The 23,045-nt window shown below is 27.6% G+C and overlaps 4 pseudogenes; 2 read left to right on the forward strand and 2 right to left on the reverse strand.

Annotated features, from left to right (window-relative positions):
- The first annotated feature begins 2,376 nt into the window (after positions 1-2,376).
- LOC124556280 lies at positions 2,377-2,969 on the forward strand (annotated as a pseudogene).
- A 163-nt stretch (positions 2,970-3,132) lies between these two features.
- Positions 3,133-4,947, reverse strand: LOC124556281 (annotated as a pseudogene).
- On the forward strand, positions 4,946-17,026 carry LOC124556282 (annotated as a pseudogene).
- Positions 17,027-17,435: 409 nt separating this feature from the next.
- Positions 17,436-18,254, reverse strand: LOC124555346 (annotated as a pseudogene).
- Between the last annotated feature and the right edge of the window lie 4,791 nt (positions 18,255-23,045).

A 23,045-nucleotide genomic window follows, 5' to 3' on the forward strand; every position in this document is an offset into this window, starting at 1 on the left:
GAATACATATATAAAGTATAAACAGCTCTAAAAAAAGACAAAAAAATTAAAGCAAAAAATCTAAAAGAAGATCAAGACATAATTCTATTTAATAATCTAAATTCACCTACCAAATTTAAAGAAGGAGGAGCAGCTATATTAGATGATCTCAAAAGGAATCATCATAAAGCCATTCTTGGTATCAAATTAATTTTACCCTTGTTAATTAATAGTCTTTGTCTACCTAAACGTTCATAAATAATATTAGACAAACAAAATAAACCAGAAGAACATAAACCATAACCAACCATTAAAGAAAGAGAACCTATACAACCTCATCAATTCATGGTCATCAATCCTCCAATAACCATTCTTATGTGAGCAACAGAAGAATATGCAATTAAAGATTTTAAATCAACCTGACGAAAACAAATAAATCTAACAATAACCCCACCAGATAAACCCAAAGACAATCAAAAATAATTAAACTTTAAACCCAAATAAGAAATAAACTTCATAACACGAAATATACCATAACCACCTAACTTTAATAAAACACCAGCAAGAATCATTCTACCTGAAATAGGGGCCTCAACATGAGCCTTAGGAAGCCATAAATGAACCAAAAATATTGGCATCTTAACTAAAAAAGCAAGAATTATAAACACATAAAATATAAAATAATAACAACCAAAATCAACCAATGAAGGAAAATATAAAGTATTAGAAAAATCATAAACCCTAAATAATACTAATAATAATGGTAATCTAGCAACCAGAGTATAAAAAATTAAATAAACACCAGCCTGTAAGCGTTCAGGTTGATAACCTCAACCCAAAATCAAAAGTAAAGTAGGAACTAATCTAGCCTCAAAAAAAAATATAAAAAGAAAGAAGACCCAATCTAGCAAACGAACAATTAAGCATAATCATTAAAATTAAGACCATGAAGGCAAAAAATTAGAATGATAAGAACTTAAATAAACAGAACCTCTAGCAGTAATTATTAAAGAACAAATTCAAAAACTAAGCAAAATCAAAGTAAAAGAAAAATAATCAATTCCAAAATAATATCTAATTATATTCAAATCTGCGTATGAATAAACACAAATCATAAAAACAAAACTAGACAGAAATATTAAAGAAAGAACCAACCATCAACAATTATTAACCAAACAAAGAGGGATCAAAAAAATAGTTATAAATAAATACTTTAACATAAAGATAAACCAAAAGAATTAAAAAATCATTTCCATGAGAACGAATTATCGAAACTAAAATAGAAAGACCTAAAGCACCTTCACAAACAGAAAAAACCAAAGAAATAACAGGAAAAAAATAATCATAACCAAACTCAATACGAAAAGCAATAACTAATATAAATAAAGAAAGAACAATATATTCTATTCTCAAAAGAACCATTCATAAATGCTTATGTTTAGAAGAAAAAACATAAACACCATCAAAATAAACCAATAAAGAAGTAAAGACAGAGAATATAAACATTAGTTTTAATAGTTTAAAAAAACACCGGTCTTGTAAACCGGAAATAAGTCCAGCCCCTACTTTTAAAACTTCAGAGGTGGAAAAGCTTCCATCATCGGTCCCCAAAGCCGATATTTTTAATACACTAACCCCTGATACGATCAAAATAATAATTATATCACTATCAAACGTAATAAATATTAATTTTATTAAATTAAGACACCCAATATCAATAATGCTTTTCATTATCCTACAAACTTTTCTAGTTGGACTAATAACAGGAACAATAATGGAAAGATATTGATTATCATATATTTTATTTTTAACGTTTCTAGGTGGTATATTAGTTCTATTAATTTATATTACGAGAATGTCATCAAACGAAATATTTCAACCTAAATAAATTACGATAATTATTACCTTAACAATATGAGTATTTATTATATCAACATTAATTATTTTAGATATAACAATATTTATAGACTTTTTCAAGAATACTGAAACTATAAATATTGATAATTCAATCAATTATCAAGAAATAACAATATCTTTAGAAAAACTATATAATAGACCAACATTCATTATCACAATAATAATAATAATTTATTTATTTTTAGCACTATTAGCAGTTGTTAAAATCACTAATATTAACCAGGGGCCTACTCGTAAAATAAGATAATTTACTAATGAATAAACCCTTACGATTAAGACATCCTTTAATTAAAATCATTAATAACTCTTTAGTTGATTTACCCGCACCAACAAATATTTCATTTTGATGAAATATTGGGTCCCTACTAGGGTTATGTTTGGTAATTCAAATTGTAACTGGACTATTTTTAGTTATACATTATACATTAAATATTGAAGTAGCATTTAGTAGTGTAGTTCACATCTGCCAAGACGTAAATAATGATTGAATTATTCGAACCTTACATGCAAATGGAGCGTCTATATTTTTTATTTGTATTTATTTACATGTAGGACGAGGAATTTACTATGGATCTTACATATACATACACACCTGAATAATTGGTACAGTAATTCTATTCTTAGTCATAGCAGCTGCATTTATAGGATACATTTTACCTTGAGGTCAAATATCATTTTGAGGTGCGGACAGTAATTACCAATTTATTATCAGCAATTCCATATTTAGGAACAGATTTAGTTCAATGAGTGTGGGGAGGGTTTGCTGTTGATAACGCAACATTAAATCGATTCTTTACATTCCATTTTGTACTACCATTTATTATTGCTGCAATGGCAGCAATTCATTTATTCTTTCTTCACCAAACAGGGTCTAATAACCCCTAGGCCTAAATGGAGATATTGAAAAAATTCCATTTCACCCATACTTTACTTTCAAGGATTCTATTACATCTGTATTAATAACATCATTATTAATTATACTGTGCTTGATTAATCCTTACCTCCTAGGGGATCCAGATAATTTTGTACCTGCTAACCCATTAGTAACCCCCGTTCATATTCAACCAGAATGATATTTCTTATTTGCATACGCAATTCTACGATCAATCCCTAATAAGCTAGGAGGTGTTATTGCATTACTCTTATCAATTAGAATCTTAATAATTTTACCATTTTATAATAAAACACCATTCCAAGGTATTCAATTCTATCCTTTTAATCAGATTTTATTCTGAATTATAGTGTTTGTTGTATGCTTATTAACATGAATTGGTAAACTACCTGTTGAAGAACCTTATATTATAACAGGACAAATCTTAACAATTATCTACTTTACATACTTCTTAATTAATGTTCATGTTGCAAACACATGAGATAAACTAATTAAGGAATAATAAGTTAATTAGCTTAGGAAAAGCATATGTTTTGAAAACATAAAACTAGAAGTTTAACTCTTCTATTAACTTTTTTTAAAAAATTTCACTAAATAAATGAAATAAATAAAATCTTTAAAACAACAAAGAAAATAAAAAATTTCAAAGATAAAGGCAAAAAACTTTTTCAAGATAAGTACATTAGCTTATCATAACGAAAACGTGGTAATGTACCCTGAACTCAAATAAAACCAAAGAACATAACAGCAAGCTTAAAAAAATGTAAAAGAATAAAAATCGTCTCCTAAAAAAATTAAAGCTAATAATATTCTTATAAAAACAATTCTAGTATACTCAGCTAAAAAAATTAAACCAAACCCGCCTGCACCATATTCAATATTAAAATCTGAAACTAACTCAGATTCACCTTCGGCAAAGTCAAAAGGAGTACGGTTAGTTTCAGCTAAACAAGAAGCAAAACAACCTAAAGCTAAAGGAAAAGAAATAATAATAAATCAACAATTAAGCTGATAATTTATAAAATCAGACATGTTAAAACTACCAATTAAAATATCAAAGACAATAAAATTAAAGCCAACCTAACTTCGTATGAGATTGTTTGAGCAACAGACCGTAGAGAACCTAATAAAGAATAATTTGAATTAGAAGACCAACCAGCAATTATAACGGTATAAACACCTAATCTAGTACAACATAAAAAAAAACAAAAAACCATAAGAAAAAGAACTTATTTAAGTTAAGTAAGGGAAAATCGCTCAAACAGCCAAGGAAATTATTAAAATAAAAACAGGAGACAAATAATAAAGTAAATAATTAGATATAATAGGAATTGGCTGCTCCTTAGAAATTAACTTAACAGCATCACTAAAGGGTTGAGGAATTCCTACAAATCCTACTTTATTTGGACCCTTTCGAATTTGGATATAACCTAAAACCTTACGCTCTAATAAAGCAACACTAATTAAAACACAAATAACTAATAAAAGAAAATTCAAAATAAACATAAAAAAATCATAAAGTATCAATACTATTTGTAGAAAAAACTTACATAAATGAATTCTAAATTCAACACATTAATCTGTCAAAATAGTAATCTAATTAATATTAATCAATAAAATAAAAAATATTTCAAACATATGGTCCTTTCGTACTAATATGAATTAATAATTTTAGGATAGAAACTGACCTGGCTCACGCCGGTCTGAACTCAGATCATGTAAGAATTTAAAGGTCGAACAGACCTAATTACTGGGCTACTGCACCAAAAATTTTTCTTAATCCAACATCGAGTTCGCAATCTGCTTTGTCGATATGAGCTCTTAAAAACAATTACGCTGTTATCCCTAAGGTAACTTAATCTTATGATCGTAAATTACGGATCAAAACAACAAACATAAATAAATGATATAATAATGAAGAGTTTATTTATTCTTCATGTCACCCCAACAAAACATCGTCATAAAATATAGAAAGACAAACAAAAAACTATATAAATGTAAAATGTTAAGCTCTATAGGGTCTTCCCATCCCAATGAAAAACTTTAGCCTTTTGACTCAAAAGTTAAATTCAAAAATTTACTAAGAAACAGTCGATTTCTCATCAAGCCATTCATTCCAGCCACTAATTAGGAGACCAATGGTTATGCTACCTTTGCATGGTCAAAATACCGCGGCTCTTTAAAAATCCGCTCAGTGAGCGGGCCATACCTCAAAGTATATTCATGAGGACATGTTTTTGATAAACAGGCGGAAATCAATTTTACCTATTTCCTTATACTAAATTCACAAGGTAAAAATTATATATAAGTATATATACTAATTCTATCATTATTACAAAAATTTTAAAATTAAATCAATAATGTTAATAAAAAAACCAAAAATACTTATAAAATCAAAATAAAAAATAATGAACTAGAACGTAATCTTAAAGATAGCTGGTTTAAAGCGTACTATTATATTTCATAAAACAAATTATAGGTTATTAACTTCAAAGCTTATCCCTTAAAGAATAAATAAGTTAATATTTATACTTAAAAAATTAAATGAAAACAATTAACTTCAAAAAATTAAATTTTTTCTTAAGAAACTAGATATCTTGGGAAACGATTATCATCTCATTTCTATAAATTATTTAATAATAATTATGAAACATTAACTATAAATTATTTATAAATCAACCCAAATCGAGACAAGTAAAGTAAATACTAAAATTTTGTTAAACCCTGATACAAAAGGTACAATAAATAAAATCTACTTTTTAAAATTTAAAATAATATTTCATAAGACAATTACATTACCAATAAGCTATAATCTAAAAAATCAATTCTACAAAATATACTAAGACAAAATTCGACAAAATTATTTTTATTAAATAATTAAACAAACAAAAAATAAATATAATAAAATAAATAATCAAGATATCCAGATTTGCACAGAAAAATTTTCAGTGTTACTGAAACACTTTACTAATAAGTTATATCTTGAAACTCTTCCTAGATACACTTTCCAGTACATCTACTATGTTACGACTTATCTCATCTAAATTGAAGCTACCTTAAAATAATAAAATAGAATAATCAATAATGAGAGCGACAGGCGATGTGTACACACCTCAGAGCCAATATCAGTTAAATTAAATAAATTAAATTACTATCAAATCCACCTTCATTAACAGTATATCACCATCAAATCCATTATAAACAAAAATCTATTGTAACCCACCTCCTCTTAACTATAAGCTGCACCTTGACCTGAAATATTTTATAATTATAAATCTTGAGAATTATAACTCTAAAAAGATTCTCTGATAACGGAGATATACAAACAAATAAATCAAGTAGGGTAAATCGTGAATTATCAATCACGGGGTAGGTTCCTCTGAATGGAATGAGGTACCGTCAGATTCTTTGGGTTTAAAGACCTTAACTAATAGTACCCTGGTAAATATAATTAACATTTAAAATATTAGGGTATCTAATCCTAGTTTATTATTTAAATTTCACAGATTCATAAAAAGAGTTATAAATAAATTTTAACATTTCTCCTTACAAATCTATATTTTAACCCTAAAAATATAAACAACTGTTTTAACCAATAATATTCACTCGTATCAATCGTATAACCGCGGCTGCTGGCGCGAATTATGCCGATACTGAATCAATTGCTAAATCCAAAATCACTTGATAATTAAATCAAATTACAGCAAAAAAACATTTAGTTTAACGAAACTTACATATAATACAAAGAAAAAGTGAATAAACAAGCAAGTATAAAACTCTTGGATACAAAAATAAGAAATTTGAAAATTTAAAAAATTCAGAAAAAATCAAAGATTCTAATATTTAAAGAAAAAAACACAAAAAATGACAAAAAAAAGAAACACACCTCTGTATGATCGCAACAACTTCTCTATTATATATAAATAAAGATTAATATGTAACATGTATACCAATAAATGTATTATATTCTTTCTTATTTAATCTTTCCTTTCACAAATAATAAAGAAAGATTAAATAATATAATAAATATATTTTATACAATTATGTAATTTAATGTAATATGTTATTAATATAAAAGTAACTTTATATTAATTAACTTAAATAGCTTATAATTAAAGCATGTAAGGAAGTATTTTTACTTTTAGGTATTTATAAATATACATATATTTTAACAGTGAAAACGTAATGTTTTATTTAAACTATATAAATTTTAGAAATGTTAACGGAGTTTAACCGATAATATAAAGAGTTATCAGCTTTCATATTCGCTTTACATTTCCTTAATTGGAACTTTATTGTTCAATTATATTATTAACAGTAATACGCATCTCTTTTGGCTTCAATTAATAAGAATAAGGGTATTTTATTTACCAACCTTCCAGGTCGAAACTGACTGCAATATTTCGCTTCTTATTCTATTTAAGATTGATTGATTATATTAATACTTTTTGAATGCAACCCAAATGTTATAGTTAACTACAACCCTTTATTCTGCTCATTGTAAGGCTCCTTGATTTCTTTCATGGTATAGTCCGCCTAGTAATAGTACAATAAAAAATATTGTTGATACTGTTCAGATTATTACGTCTGAAGTTTTAAAAATAATTACAATTGGAAGGATTAGTGCGATTTCTACATCAAAAATTAAGAAAATTACTGCAATTAAGAAGACTCGAAGTGAGAATAGTATTCGTGCTGATCTTTTTGGGTCAAATCCACACTCAAATGGTGACCTTTTTTCTCAGTCATTAATTAATTTTTTTGATAATGTTGTTGCAAGGAGTATAACAATTATTGGAATAATAAATCTAATAAAAATTCTTGTAGATAAAATCAGGTTTGTTTTTCTTGATTTATATGAAGATTTCTGATTGGAAGTCAAATGTACTATTTATACTAGAAAAACAATTATCTACCTCATCAATAAATAGAGATGTATAAGAATAATCATACTACATCTACAAAGTGTCAGTCTCAGGCTGCTGCTTCAAATCCAAAGTGGTGTCTTGGTGAGAATTGGTTTATTGAATGTTGAAGTAGACACGTTGATAAGAAAATTGTTCTGATAATTACATGTAGACCATGGAATCCTGTTGCAACAAAGAATGTTGATCCATAAACTGCATCTGCAATGGTGAAGGGTGCTTCTCAATATTCGTATGCTTGAAGTATAGGGAAGTATAGTCCTAGTAATACTGTAAAGAATAGTCCTTGTAATGATTGAGTATAATTAGATTCTATTAAACTATGATGTGCTCATGTTACTGTTACTCCTGATGCCAAAACAATAGCTGTATTAAGTAATGGAATTTGTATAGGATTAAAAGGTTGAATTCCTATTGGGGGTCATAGTATCCCAAGTTCAATAGTAGGTGCTAGTTTTCTTCTAAGAAATGCTCAGAAAAATGAAACAAAGAATAGGGTAATTCCGAATCCGATTATATATAAGTTAATGTTAAATAGGTGAAATCATTTTGCTAATACTGATACTACAACTATTGCTCTAATTGCTCCTGTTAATGGTTAAGGTCTATAATCTACTAAATGGAATGGGTGGTTTGAGTGAGTTGTTAACATAGGTTTAGTATACTTCTCTAGAAAATAAAGTTCTTAAAATTGAGAAAACATAAGCTTGAATTATTGCTACTGCTGATTCTAAGATTAATAGAAGTATTTGCCCAATAATTAATAGTGAAATTAAGTTTATTGCTATAGATGGTCCTGTATTTCCTAGTAATGTTAATAGTAAGTGTCCTGCAATTATATTTGCTGCTAGCGTACCTGGTCGAATGATATTTCTAATTGTTTCAATTAATACTATAAATGATATTAATGCAGGCGGTGTACCTTGAGGAACAAGGTGTGTAAATATGTGATTGGTATGATTAATTCATCCAAATAACATAAATCTTAATCATATAGGTAGAGCGATTGCAAATGTTAATGCTAAATGTCTTGTTCTAGTAAAGATGTAAGGGAATAATCCTATAAAATTATTAAATAGTATTATAATAAAAATTGAGATAAAGATGAATGTTGTTCCATTAAATGATTTTGGTCCTAGTAATGTTTTAAATTCATTGTGTAAGGTTAAGTTTAGTTTATTTCAAATAATATTAATCCGTGATGGTGTAAGTCAAAACATTGATGGGATTAATAATAATCCTAAGAATGTTCTAGTTTAATTTAGTGATAAATTGAAGATATTAGTTGATGGATCAAATGTTGCAAATAAGTTTGTTATCATTTACAATTCAAGTTTTTTATATCAATTGTTCTTTTTTCTGCTCTTTTAATAAGATTTGGTTTAAATGAGGAAAAGTTTATTTGATTAATAAAATTAATGTAGCCGAAAATATAATGAATAGGGAGAATCATATGAGAGGGGATATTTGAGGGATTTGGATTAAATTTCCCCTTCAGAAGTAGTCGTTAATTTATTACTTTTTTGTTTAAGAGACCATTACTTACTTTCAGTCATCTGATGTATTTCAAGGTGTACTAATTATTTAGTTATTTTAGATTGACACTGTAATGTTATGCATTTTAACTAACTCCTTAGATTATCTTAGATAATCACTTGATAAATAAGTTTACTGAAGTTCTTTCAATTACAATTGGTATGAATCTGTGGTTTGCTCCACAGATTTCTGAGCATTGTCCAAAGAACAGTCCAGGTCGGTTTATTGTAAATGTTCCTTGGTTTAGTCGACATGGCGTTGCGTCAATTTTAACCCCTATCGCAGGTACTGCTCATGAGTGTAGAACGTCTGATGCTCTTGTTAATACTTGTACTTCCGTATTTATTGGTAGAATTGTTCGGTTATCTACATCTAGAAGTCGAAATCCATCGCTTTCTAGGTCTTGTTCTGGTGTTATATAAGTGTCAATTTCTATGTCTATAAAGTCTGAATATTCGTATCTTCAGTATCATTGTCGTCCAATGGTTTTAATTGTGATTATTTCATCTACTGAATCATGAAGTAAGTATAGTAGTCGTAATGATGGAAGTGTGATAACAATTAGCGTAATTGCTGGTAATGCTGTTCAGATTGTTTCAATTAAATGTCCGTGAAGTATGTTTCGGTTTGTATAGGCAATAAATAGTATATAACTTAGGGCATAACCTACAATTACTGTGATTAATAATAATACGACCATAGTATGATCATGGAAGAATGATAGTTGCTCCATTAATGGTGAAGCTCAGTCTTGAAGGGATAAATTTGATCATGTTGCCACTAATGAATTTTTCTAATAAAAGGTCAAACCTTTATTTGTAGAGATTAAATCTACTGCACTAATCTGCCATATTAGAATCTAGAAATTAGTCATAGTTCTGAGTAACTATGTTCTGCAGGCGGGTTATTTTGTAGTCATTCTGTTGATCTTCTTATGTTAGCTCTAAATATGATTGCTCGGTTTGTAACCATTCTTTCTCATATAATTACAATGAATATAATGATTCCTACAATAGAAATTGTAGATCCAATTCTTGACACTACATTTCATGATGTATATGCATCTGGATAGTCTGAATATCGTCGTGGTATTCCTGCTAGCCCTAAGAAGTGTTGAGGGAAGAATGTTAAGTTTACTCCAATAAATATAATTGTAAATTGGAATTTTAATCATGTATTATTTATAGTTAATCCCGTAAATAGCGGGTATCATTGAGTAACACCTCCTATGATTGCAAATACTGCTCCTATAGATAATACATAATGGAAGTGGGCTACTACATAGTATGTATCATGTAATACAATATCAAGTGATGAATTTGCTAATACTAATCCTGTTAGTCCACCAATTGTGAATAGAAAAATAAATCCTAAAGCTCATAATAATGGTGGATTGAATTTGTATTTAGTTCCATATAGTGTAGCTAATCATCTGAATACCTTAATTCCTGTAATTACCGCAATAATTATTGTTGCTGATGTAAAGTATGCTCGTGTGTCAACATCTATTCCTACTGTGAATATGTGATGTGCTCATACAATAAATCCTATTAGCCAATTGATAATATAGCATAAATTATACCCAATGTTCCAAATGATTCAATTTTTCCTCTTTCTTGACATACAATGTGAGAGATAATCCCAAATCCTGGTAGAATTAAAATGTAAACTTCTGGGTGTCCAAAGAATCAAAATAGGTGTTGATATAGAATTGGGTCACCTCCTCCTGCAGGGTCAAAGAATGAAGTATTTAAATTTCGGTCTGTTTATATTATAGTAATAGCTCCCGCTAATACTGGAAGTGAAAGAAGGAGGAGAAGTGCTGTAATAGCTACAGATCATACAAATACAGGTGTTTGGTCTAGAGTTACACTTTCTGATCGTATATTAATTGCTGTTGTAATGAAGTTCACTGCACCAAGAATAGATGATACACCTGCTAAGTGGAGTGAAAAAATAGCTAGGTCTACAGATGCACCCCCACGTGCGATAGCTCCTGCAAGAGGGGGGTAAACTGTTCATCTTGTACAAGCACCGTTATCTACCATCGAAGATGTAAGAAGAAGGGTTAATGAAGGCGGTAGTAATCAAAAACTTATATTATTTATTCGTCTAAATGCTATATCTGGTGCACCAATTATTAATGGTACGAGTCAATTACCAAATCCACCAATTATAATAGGTATTACTATAAAAAAATTATTACAAATGTGTGGGCTGTAATAATAACATTATAAATTTGGTCATCTCCAATTAGAGAACCAGGTTGACCAAGTTCAGCACGAATAAGTATTCTTATTGATGTTCCTACTATTCCTGCTCACGCTCCAAACAAGAAGTATAAAGTACCAATATCCTTATGGTTTGTTGAGAATAATCATTTTTGCGGTAAGATGGCTGAATATTAGGTGGTAGACTGTAAATCTACTTATGAGATGTTTCTCTCTTACCATGTTTTAGGTCTTATATTCAATTATGATTCTAGACTGCAATTCTAGAGGTGTAAAATTTTACTAAGGCCTAAAAGATTAATCTTTTAATTATAACTTTGAAGGTTATTAGTTTAATTAACTTAAGTCGTTAGTATAAAGAGATTAAGGTTGATGTTGAGATTAATCCTATTGTTGAAATTATTACTGTTATAGGAAGAATAATTCTTGATTTTTGAGACTTTATTTTTATAGATCATGAATTTTCTGTGTATGACATAAGTAGGGCTGAGAATCTAATATGTATATAATAATAAAGTGTAATTGTGGTTAATACAACCATAATGGTTATAATAGTTGTTATGTTATTTTCTATTAATGATTGTATTACAATTCATTTTGGTAGAAAACCAAGGAATGGTGGTAAACCACCTAGGGATAGTAGAGATAGAAATATTATGAATTTAATTTCAGTTTTTATATTTCTGGCTGAATAAATTTGGTTTAAAAAAATTGATTTATTTGCTAAAATAATAAGACCATAATTAATCTTAATAGTGAGTAAATAATAAAATATAGTTCTCAGATGTTTTCTCTTACTGTTAGGGATCTAATTATTCACCCTAAATGTCTAATTGAGGAATATGCTAGAAGTTGGCGTAGAGATGTTTGATTTAAGCCACCTATAGCCCCAATAATAATTCTTAGAATAATAATTGTTCAAATGAAAGTTCTTAGTTGAATACAATAAGATAATACCATTATTGGGGCAATTTTTTGTCATGTTATTAGTGTTAAACAGTTATTTCATCTCTAGGGTCCTATTACGTCTGGAAATCAGAAATGAAAGGGTGCAGCCCCAATCTTTAATAATAATCTAGATCTAATTATTATTGAGGGAATAAGTTCTGTTTCTCACCCTATTGGATACTTTATTTGAATCAGCAAAATTGAAAGTAATAGTATTGTCGATACTATTGCTTGGACAATAAAATATTGAATTGATGACTCATTTATTGATATATTTTTATTTCTTGTTAGGAGTGGAATAAATGAAAGTAAGTTGATCTCAAGTCCTATTCAAACTCCGAATCAGGAGTTTGATGAAATGGACAGGATCGTTCCTATCATTAATGTTGATAGGCAGAGAAGTTTTATAGAGTGGTTGGTCATTAAAAAGGAGAGGATTGATACATCTATAAATGGGGTATGAACCCATTAGCTTGTTTAGCTTACCTTTTTACGTTAAAGTGTATGATGCACGTTAGTTTTTGACATTAAAGGAGGTAGTTTAATTCTGTCTTATGTAATTTTTAATGAAGGTAATTTTTATTTACTTGATTTACCCTATGAAGGTAACACTTTAACCAGGCACTTCATTTAAATTTAATATATAAATAAAATTTTTTTTTGAAATTTTGTTTATGTATTATTTTGGTTATTTCTAATTAATGTATCTCGATTCGGATATATTGAATCTATATATTTATATATATATATATATATATATATATATATATATATATATATATTAATATATTACACTTAATGAAATTTAAATACCTATAATGTTATTATACTATTATTAAATGATTATTTTAATACATTTATTTACCTACGATTATAGATACTTATGTTTTTAGCTTAAAATAGGTTATTAAATTATAAATTATATAATAATATGGAATTTAATATTAAATATTATTATAATTCGATATAATAAATCTAATTAATGATATTATATATAATATATTCTATCAATATAAATGATTATATTAATTACAATAATATAATTACATAATTTTCTATAATTAACTTATTTAACTAATTAATATTTAAGTTAATTTAATATAAAAATAATTTTATATTAATAACATATTACATTAAATTACATAATTGTATAAAATATATTTATTATATTATTTTATCTTTCTTTAATATTTGTGAAAAGAAAGATTAAATAAGAAAGAATATAATGAATTTATTGGTATACATGTTCCATATTAATCTTTATTTATATATAATAGAGAAGTTGTGTGGTCATACAGGGGTGCGTTTCTTATTTTTTGACATTTTTTGTGTTTTTTTCTTTTTTTTCTTTAAATATTTGAATCTTTTATTTTTTCTGAATTTTATATATTTTCAAATTTCTTATTTTTGTTTCCAAAAATTTTATTCTTGCTAGTTTATTCACCTTTTCTTTGTATTATATGTAAGTTTCGTTAAACTTAATGTTCTTTTAGCAGTAATTTGATTTAATTATCAAGTGATTTTGGCTGTAGCAATTGATTTAGTATCGGCATAATTCTTGCCAGCAGCCACTGTTATACGATTAATACAAGTGACTATTATTGGTTAAAACAGTTCTTTATATTTTTAGTGTTAAAATATAGATTTGTAAGGTGAAATGTTAAAATTTATTTATAACTCTTTTTATGAATCTGTGAAATTTAAATAATAAACTAGGATTAGATACCCTATTATATTAAATGTTAATTATATTTACCAGGGTACTATTAGTTAAGGTCTTTAAACCCAAAGAATTTGGCAATATCTCATTCCATTCAGAGGAATCTACCCCGTGATTGATAATTCACGATTTACCCTACTTAATTTATTTGTTTGTATATCTCCATTATCAGAGAATGTTTTTAGAGTCATAATTCTCAAGATTTATAATTATAAAATATTTCAGGTCAAGGTGCAGCTTATAGTTAAGAGGAGGTGGGTTACAATAGATTTTTGTTTATAAAGGATTTGATGGTGAAATACTGTTAATGAAGGTGGTTTTGATAGTAATTTAATTTATGTAATTTAACTGATATTGGCTCTGAGGTGTGTACACATCGCCCATCGCTCTCATAATTGGTTATTCTATTTTATTATTTTAAGGTAGCTTCAATTTAGATGAGATAAGTCGTAACATAGTAGATGTACTGGAAAGTGTATCTAGGAAGAGTTTCAAGATATAACTTATTAGTAACGTGTTTCATTTACACTTAAAATTTTTCTGTGCAAATCAGGATATCTCGATTATTTATTTTATTATATTTATTTTTTGTTTGTTTAATTATTTAATAAAAATAATTTTGTCGAATTTTGTCTTAGTATATTTTGTAGAATTGATTTTTTAGATTATAGTTTATTGGTAATGTAATTGTTTTATGAAATACTATTTTAAATTTTAAAAAGTAAATTTTATTTATTGTACCTTTTGTATCAAGGTTTTTTCAAAATTTTAGTATTTACTTGACTTGTCTCGTTTTGGGTTGATTTAAAAATAATTTATAGTAAATGTATCATAATTATTATTAAATAATTTATAGAAATGAGATGATAATCGTTTCCCAAGATATCTAGTTTCTTAAGAAAAAATTTAATTTTTTGAAGATAATTGTTTTTATTTAATTTTTTAAGTATAAATATTGACTTATTTATTCTTTAAGGGATAAACTTTGAAGTTAATAACCTATAATTTGTTTTATGAAATATAATAGTAAGCTTTAAACCAGCTACCTTTAAGATTACGTTTTAGTTCATTATTTTTTTTTTTTGATTTTATAAGTATTTTAGATTTTTTATTAAGATTATAGATTTAATTTTAAAATTTTTGTAAAAATGATAGAATTAGTATATTTATTTGGATTTAATTTTTACCTTGTGAATTTATTATAAGGAACTAGGAAAAATTGATTCCCGCCTGTTTATCAAAAACAAGTCCTCTTGAAAATACTTTGAGGTCAGGCCTGCTCACTGAGCGGATTTTTTAAGAGCTGCGGTACTTTGACCGTGCAAAGGTAGCATAATCATTAGTCTCTTAATTAGTGGCTGGAATGAATGACTTGACGAGAAATCAACTGTCTCTTAATAAATTTTTGAATTTAACTTTTGAGTCAAAAGCCTTAAATTTTTCTTTAGGACAAGAAGTCCCTATAGAGCTTAACATTTTACTTTTATATAGTTTTTTGTTTGTCTTTCTATATTTAATGATGATGTTTTGTTGGGGTGACATGAAGACTAAATAAACTCTTCATTATTATATCATTTATTTATGTTTGTTGTTTTGATTCGTAATTTATGATCATAAGATTAAGTTACCTTAGGGATAACAGCGTAATTGTTTTTGAGAGCTCATATCGACAAAGCAGATTGCGACCTCGATGTTGGATTAAGAAAAATTTTTGGTGCAGTAGCCCAGTAATTAGGTCTGTTCGACCTTTAAATTCTTACATGATCTGAGTTCAGACTGGCTTGAGCTGGGTCAGTTTCTATCCTAAGATTATTAATTCATATTAGTACGAAAGGACCATATGGTTGAAATATTTTTTATTTTATTGATTAATATTAATTAGATTATTATTTCGACAGATTAATGTGTTGAATTTAGAATTCATTTATGTAGGTTTTTTCTACAAATAGTATTGATACTTTATGATTTATTTAAGTTTATTTTGAATTTTCTTTTATTAGTTATTTGTGTTTTAATTAGTGTTGCTTTATTAGAGCATAAGGTTTTAGGTTATATCCAAATTCGAAAGGGTCCAAATAAAGTAGGATTTGTAGGAATTCCTCAACCCTTTAGTGATGCTGTTAAGTTAATTTCTAAGGAGCAGCCAATTCCTATTATATCTAATTATTTACTTTATTATTTTTCTCCTGATTTTAATTTAATAATTTCCTTGGCTGTTTGAGCGATTTTCCCTTACTTAACTTATATATGTTCTTTTTCTTATGGATTTGTGTTTTTTTATGTTGTACTAGATTAGGTGTTAATACCGTTATAATTGCTGGTTGGTCTTCTAATTCAAATTATTCTCTTCGGTCTGTTGCTCAAACAATTTCATATGAAGTTAGTTTGGCTTTAATTTTATTATCTTTGATTATTTTAATTGGTAGTTTAAACATGTTTGATTTGATAAATTATCAGCTTTATTGTTGATTTATTATTATTTCTTTTCCTTTAGCTCTAGCTTGTTTTGCTTCTTGTTTAACTGAAACTAACCATACTCCTTTTGACTTTGCCGAAGGTGAGTCAGAGTTAGTTTCAGGTTTTAATATTGAATATGGTGCACGCGGGTTTACTTTAATTTTTTTAGCTGAGTATACTAGAATTGTTTTTATAAGAATATTATTAGCTTTAATTTTTTTAGGTGGTGATTTTTATTCTTTTATATTTTTTATTAAGCTTGCTGTTATGTCCTTTGGTTTTATTTGAGTTCGGGGTACATTACCACGTTTTCGTTATGATAAGTTAATGTACTTAGTTTGAAAAAGTTTTTTTGCCTTTATCTTTGAATTTTTCTATTTTCTTTGTTGGTTTAAAGATTTTATTTATTTCATTTATTTAGTGAAATTTTTTAAGAAAAGTTAATAGAAGAGTTAAACTTATAGTTATATGTTTTCAAAACATGTGCTTTTCCTAAGCTAATTAACTTATTATTCCTTAATTGGTTAATCTCATGTGTTTGCAACATGAACATTAATTAAGAAGTATGTAAAGTAGATAATTGTTAAGATTTGTCCTGTTATAATATAAGGTTCTTCAACAGGTAGTTTACCAATTCATGTTAATAAGCAGACAACAAACACTATAATTCAGAATAAAATCTGATTAAAAGGATAGAATTGAATATCTCGGAATGGTGTTTTACTATAAAATGGTAAAATTATTAAGATTCTAATTGATAAGAATAATGCTGTAACACCTCCTAGCTTATTAGGGATTTATCGTAGAATTGCATATGCAAATAAGAAATATCATTCTGGTTGAATATGAATGGGGGATACTAATGGGTTAGCAGGTACAAAATTATCTGGATCCCGTAGGAGGTAAGGATTAATCAAGCACAGTATCATTAATATTGATGTTATTAATACAAATGTAATAGAATCCTTGAAAGTAAAGTACGGGTGAAACGGAATTGTTTCAATATCTCCATTTAGGCCTAAGGGGTTATTAGACCCTGTTTGGTGAAGAAAGAATAAATGAATTGCTGCCATTGCAGCAATAATAAATTGTAGTACAAAATGGAATGTAAAGAATCGATTTAATGTTGCATTATCAACAGCATACCCTCCCCACACTCATTGAACTAAATCTGTTCCTAAATATGGATTTGCTGATAATAAATTAGTAATTATTGTCGCACCTCAAAATGATATTTGACCTCAAGGTAAAACGTATCCTATAAATGCAGTTGCTATAACTGAGAATAAAATTACTGTACCAATTATGCAGGTGTGTATGTATATGTAATATCCGTAGTAAATTCCTCGTCCTACATGTAAATAAATACAAATAAAAAATATAGAAGCTCCATTTGCATGTAAGGTTCGAATAATTCAACCATTATTTACGTTTTGGCAGATGTGAACAACACTACTAAATGCTATTTCAATATTTGATGTATAATGTATAGCTAAAAATAGTCCAGTTACAATTTGAATTACCAAACATAAACCTAGTAGGGACACAAAATTTCATCAAAATGAAATATTTGTTGGTGCGGGTAAATCAACTAAAGAGTTATTAATGATTTTAATTAAAGGATGTCTTAATGGTAAGGGTTTATTCATTAGTAACTTATCTTATTTTACGAATAGGCCCCTGGTTAAAATTAGTGATTTTAAGAACATCTAATAGTGCTAAAAATAAATAAATTACTATTATTATTGTGATAATGAATGTTGGTCTATTATATAGTTTTTCTAAAGATATTGTTATTTCTTGATAATTGATTGAATTATCAATATCTATAGTTTCAGTATTCTTGAAAAAGTCTATAAATATTGTTATATCTAAAATAATTAATGTTGATATAATAAATACTCATATTGTTAAGGTAATAATTATCGTAACTGATTTAGGTTGAAATATATCGTTTGATGCAATTGTCGTAATATAAATAAGTAGATCTAATATACCACCAAGAAACATTAAAAATATAATATATGGTAATCAATATCTTTCCATTATTGTTCCTGTTATTAGTCTAACTAGAAAAGTTTGTAGGATAATGAAAAGCATTATTGATATTGGGTGTCTTAATTTAATAAAATTAATATTTATTACGTTTGATAGTGATTTAATTATAATTTTGATCATTTCAGGGGTTAGTTTTTTAAAAATATTGGTTTTGGTGACTGATAATGGAAGCATTTCCACTTCTGAAGTTTTAAAAATGGGGGCTGGACTTATTTCCGGTTTACAAGTCCGGCGTTTTTTTTAAACTATTAAAACTAATGTTTATATTCTCTGTCTTTACTTCTTTATTGGTTTATTAGCTGGTGTTTATGTTTTTTCTTCTAAACGTAAGCATTTATTAATGGTCCTTTTGAGATTAGAATATATCGTTCTTTCTTTATTTATATTAGTTATTGCTTTTCTTATTGAGTTTGATTATGATTATTTTTTTCCTGTTTTTTTTTGTTTTTTTCTGTTTGTGAAGGTGCTTTAGGTCTTTCTATTTTAGTTTCAATAATTCGTTCTCATGGAAATGACTTTTTTAATTCTTTTGGTTTATCTTTATGTTAAAGTATTTATTTATAACTATTTTTTTGATCCCTCTTTGTTTGGTTAATAATTGTTGATGGTTGGTTCATTCCTTAATATTTCTGTCTAGTTTTGTTTTTATGATTTGTGTTTATTCGTACACAGACTTGAATTTAATTAGATATTATTTTGGTATTGATTATTTTTCTTTTAGTTTGATTTTGCTTAGTTTTTGAATTTGTTCTTTAATAATTACTGCTAGAGGTTTAGTTTATTTAAGTTCTTATCATTCTAATTTTTTTGTCTTTATGGTCTTAATTTTAATGATTATGCTTTATTGTTTGTTTGCTAGATTGAGTCTTCTTTCTTTTTATATTTTTTTTGAGGCTAGATTAGTTCCTATTTTACTTTTGATTTTGGGTTGAGGTTATCAACCTGAACGCTTACAGGCTGGTGTTTATTTAATTTTTTATACTCTGGTTGCTAGACTACCTTTATTATTAGTATTATTTAGGGTTTATGATTTTTCTAATACTTTATATTTTCCTTTATTGGTTGATTTTGGTTGTTATTATTTTGTATTTTACGTGTTTATAATTCTTGCTTTTTTAGTTAAGATGCCAATATTTTTGGTTCCTTTATGGCTTCCTAAGGCTAATGTTGAGGCCCCTATTTCAGGTAGAATGACTCTTGCTGGTGTTTTATTAAAGTTAGGTGGTTATGGTATTTTTCGTGTTATGAAAGTTATTTCTTATTTGGGTTTAAAGTTTAATTATTTTTGATTGTCTTTGGGTTTATCTGGTGGGGTTATTGTTAGATTTATTTGTTTTCGTCAAGTTGATTTAAAGTCTTTAATTGCATATTGTTCTGTTGCTCATATAAGAATGGTTATTGGAGGATTGCTGACCATGAATTGATGAGGTTGTATAGGTTCTCTTTCTTTAATGGTTGGTCATGGTTTATGTTCTTCTGGTTTATTTTGTTTGTCTAATAATATTTATGAACCTTTAGGTAGACAAAGACTATTAATTAACAAGGGTATAATTAATTTGATACCAAGAATGGCTTTATGTTGATTCCTTTTGAGATTATCTAATATAGCTGCTCCTCCTTCTTTAAATTTGGTAGATGAACTTAGATTATTAAATAGAATTATGTCTTGATCTTCTTTTAGTTTTTTGCTTTAATTTTTTTGTCTTTTTTTAGAGCTGTTTATACTTTATATATGTATTCTTATTCTCAGCATGGTAATTATTATTCTGGTGTTTATACTTGTTCTCTTGGTTATTTCCGTGAATATCATCTTTTACTTTTACATTGATTCCCTTTAAACAGTCTTTGTATAAAGGGCGAATATTTCTTTGTTTAGGTTGCTTAAGTATTTTAATTAAAAATGTTGTTTTGTGAAATCAATGACATGAATTTTTCATCTTAGGCCATGAATTTATTTTCTATTTGTTCTTTGAGTTTTTTTCCTTATTTTTTTCTAGAACTATAATTTTTAATTTGGGTATTTATTATTTAATAATAGATTATAGAGTTTTTGTTGAATGAGAACTTTTTAATTTAAATGGTTCTATGGTTGTTATGACTTTAATTTTGGATTGAATGTCTCTTATTTTTATGTCTTTTGTTATATATATATACTTCTTTGTTTATTTATTATAGAGAGGATTATATATTGGGAGAAAAGAATATAAATCGTGTTATTGTTATTGTTTTAATATTTATTCTTTCTATAGGTTTTTTAATTATTTGTCCTAATTTGATTAGAATTTTATTAGGATGAGATGGTTTGGGTTTAGTTTCTTATTGTTTAGTTATTTACTACCAAAATGTGAAATCTTTTAGTGCAGGTATGTTAACTGCACTTTCTACTCGTATTGGTGATGTTGCTATTTTAATTTCTATTGCTTGAATATTTAATTTTGGTGGTTGAAATTATATTTATTATTATGATTTTATTTCTAATTCTTTCGAAATAAAGCTTATTACTATATTAATTGTTTTAGCAGCTATAATTAAAAGAGCTCAAATTCCCTTTTCTTCTTGACTTCCTGCTGCTATGGCTGCTCCTACTCCTGTTTCTGCTTTGGTTCATTCTTCTACTCTTCTTACTGCTGGGGTTTATTTATTAATTCGTTTCAGACCAATATTAGATACTTATAATTGTGGTTGATTCTTACTTCTCAATAAACCATAAGAATATTGGTACTTTACATTTCTTATTTGGAGTGTGAGCAGGAATAGTAGGAACATCAATAAGAATACTTATTCGTGCTGAACTTGGTCAACCAGGATCTCTAATTGTAGATGACCAAATTTATAATGTTATTATTACAGCCCATGCATTTGTAATAATTTTTTTATAGTAATACCTATTATAATTGGTGGATTTGGTAATTGACTCGTACCATTAATAATTGGTGCACCAGATATAGCATTTAGACGAATAAATAATATAAGTTTTTGATTACTACCGCCTTCATTAACCCTTCTTCTTACATCTTCGATGGTAGATAACGGTGCTTGTACAAGATGAACAGTTTACCCCCCTCTTGCAGGAGCTATCGCACATGGGGGTGCATCTGTAGACCTAGCTATTTTTTCACTCCACTTAGCAGGTGTATCATCTATTCTTGGTGCAGTGAACTTCATTACAACAGCAATTAATATACGATCAGAAAGTGTAACTCTAGACCAAACACCTGTATTTGTATGATCTGTAGCTATTACAGCCCTTCTCCTCCTTCTTTCACTTCCAGTATTAGCGGGAGCTATTACTATAATATAAACAGACCGAAATTTAAATACTTCATTCTTTGACCCTGCAGGAGGAGGTGACCCAATTCTATATCAACACCTATTTTGATTCTTTGGACACCCAGAAGTTTACATTTTAATTCTACCAGGATTTGGGATTATCTCTCACATTGTATGTCAAGAAAGAGGAAAAATTGGATCATTTGGAACATTGGGTATAATTTATGCTATATTATCAATTGGCTAATAGAATTTATTGTATGAGCACATCACATATTCACAGTAGGAATAGATGTTGACACACGAGCATACTTTACATCAGCAACAATAATTATTGCTGTACCTACAGGAATTAAGGTATTCAGATGATTAGCTACACTATATGGAACTAAATTCAAATTCAATCCACCATTATTATGAGTTTTAGGATATATTTTTCTATTCACAATTGGTGGACTAACAGGATTAGTATTAGCAAATTCGTCACTTGATATTGCATTACATGATACATACTATGTAGTAGCCCACTTCCTTTATGTATTATCTATAGGAGTAGTATTTGGAATTATAATAGGTGTTATTCAATGATACCCACTATTTACAGGATTAACTATAAATAATATATTATTAAAAATCCAATTTACAATTATATTTATTGGAGTAAACTTAACATTCTTCCCTCAACACTTTTTAGGGCTAGCAGGAATACCACGACGATATTCAGACTATCCAGATGCATATACATCATGAAATGTAGTGTCAAGAATTGGATCTACAATTTCTATTGAAGGAATCATTATATTCATTGTAATTATATGAGAAAGAATGGTTACAAACCGAGCAATCATATTTAGAGCTAACATAATAAGATCAACAGAATGACTACAAAATAACCCGCCTGCAGAACATAGTTACTCAGAACTACGACTAATTTCTAGATTCTAATATGGCAGATTTGTGCAGTAGATTTAAGCTCTACAAATAAAGGTTTGACCTTTTATTAGAAAAATTCATTAATGGCAACATGATCAAATTTATCCCTTCAAGATGGAGCTTCACCATTAATGGAGCAACTATCATTCTTCCATGATCATACTTTGGTCGTATTATTA

This window comes from Schistocerca americana, chromosome X (genome assembly GCF_021461395.2).
Source record: "Schistocerca americana isolate TAMUIC-IGC-003095 chromosome X, iqSchAmer2.1, whole genome shotgun sequence".
In the NCBI taxonomy this organism is placed as follows: Eukaryota; Metazoa; Arthropoda; class Insecta; order Orthoptera; family Acrididae; genus Schistocerca; species Schistocerca americana.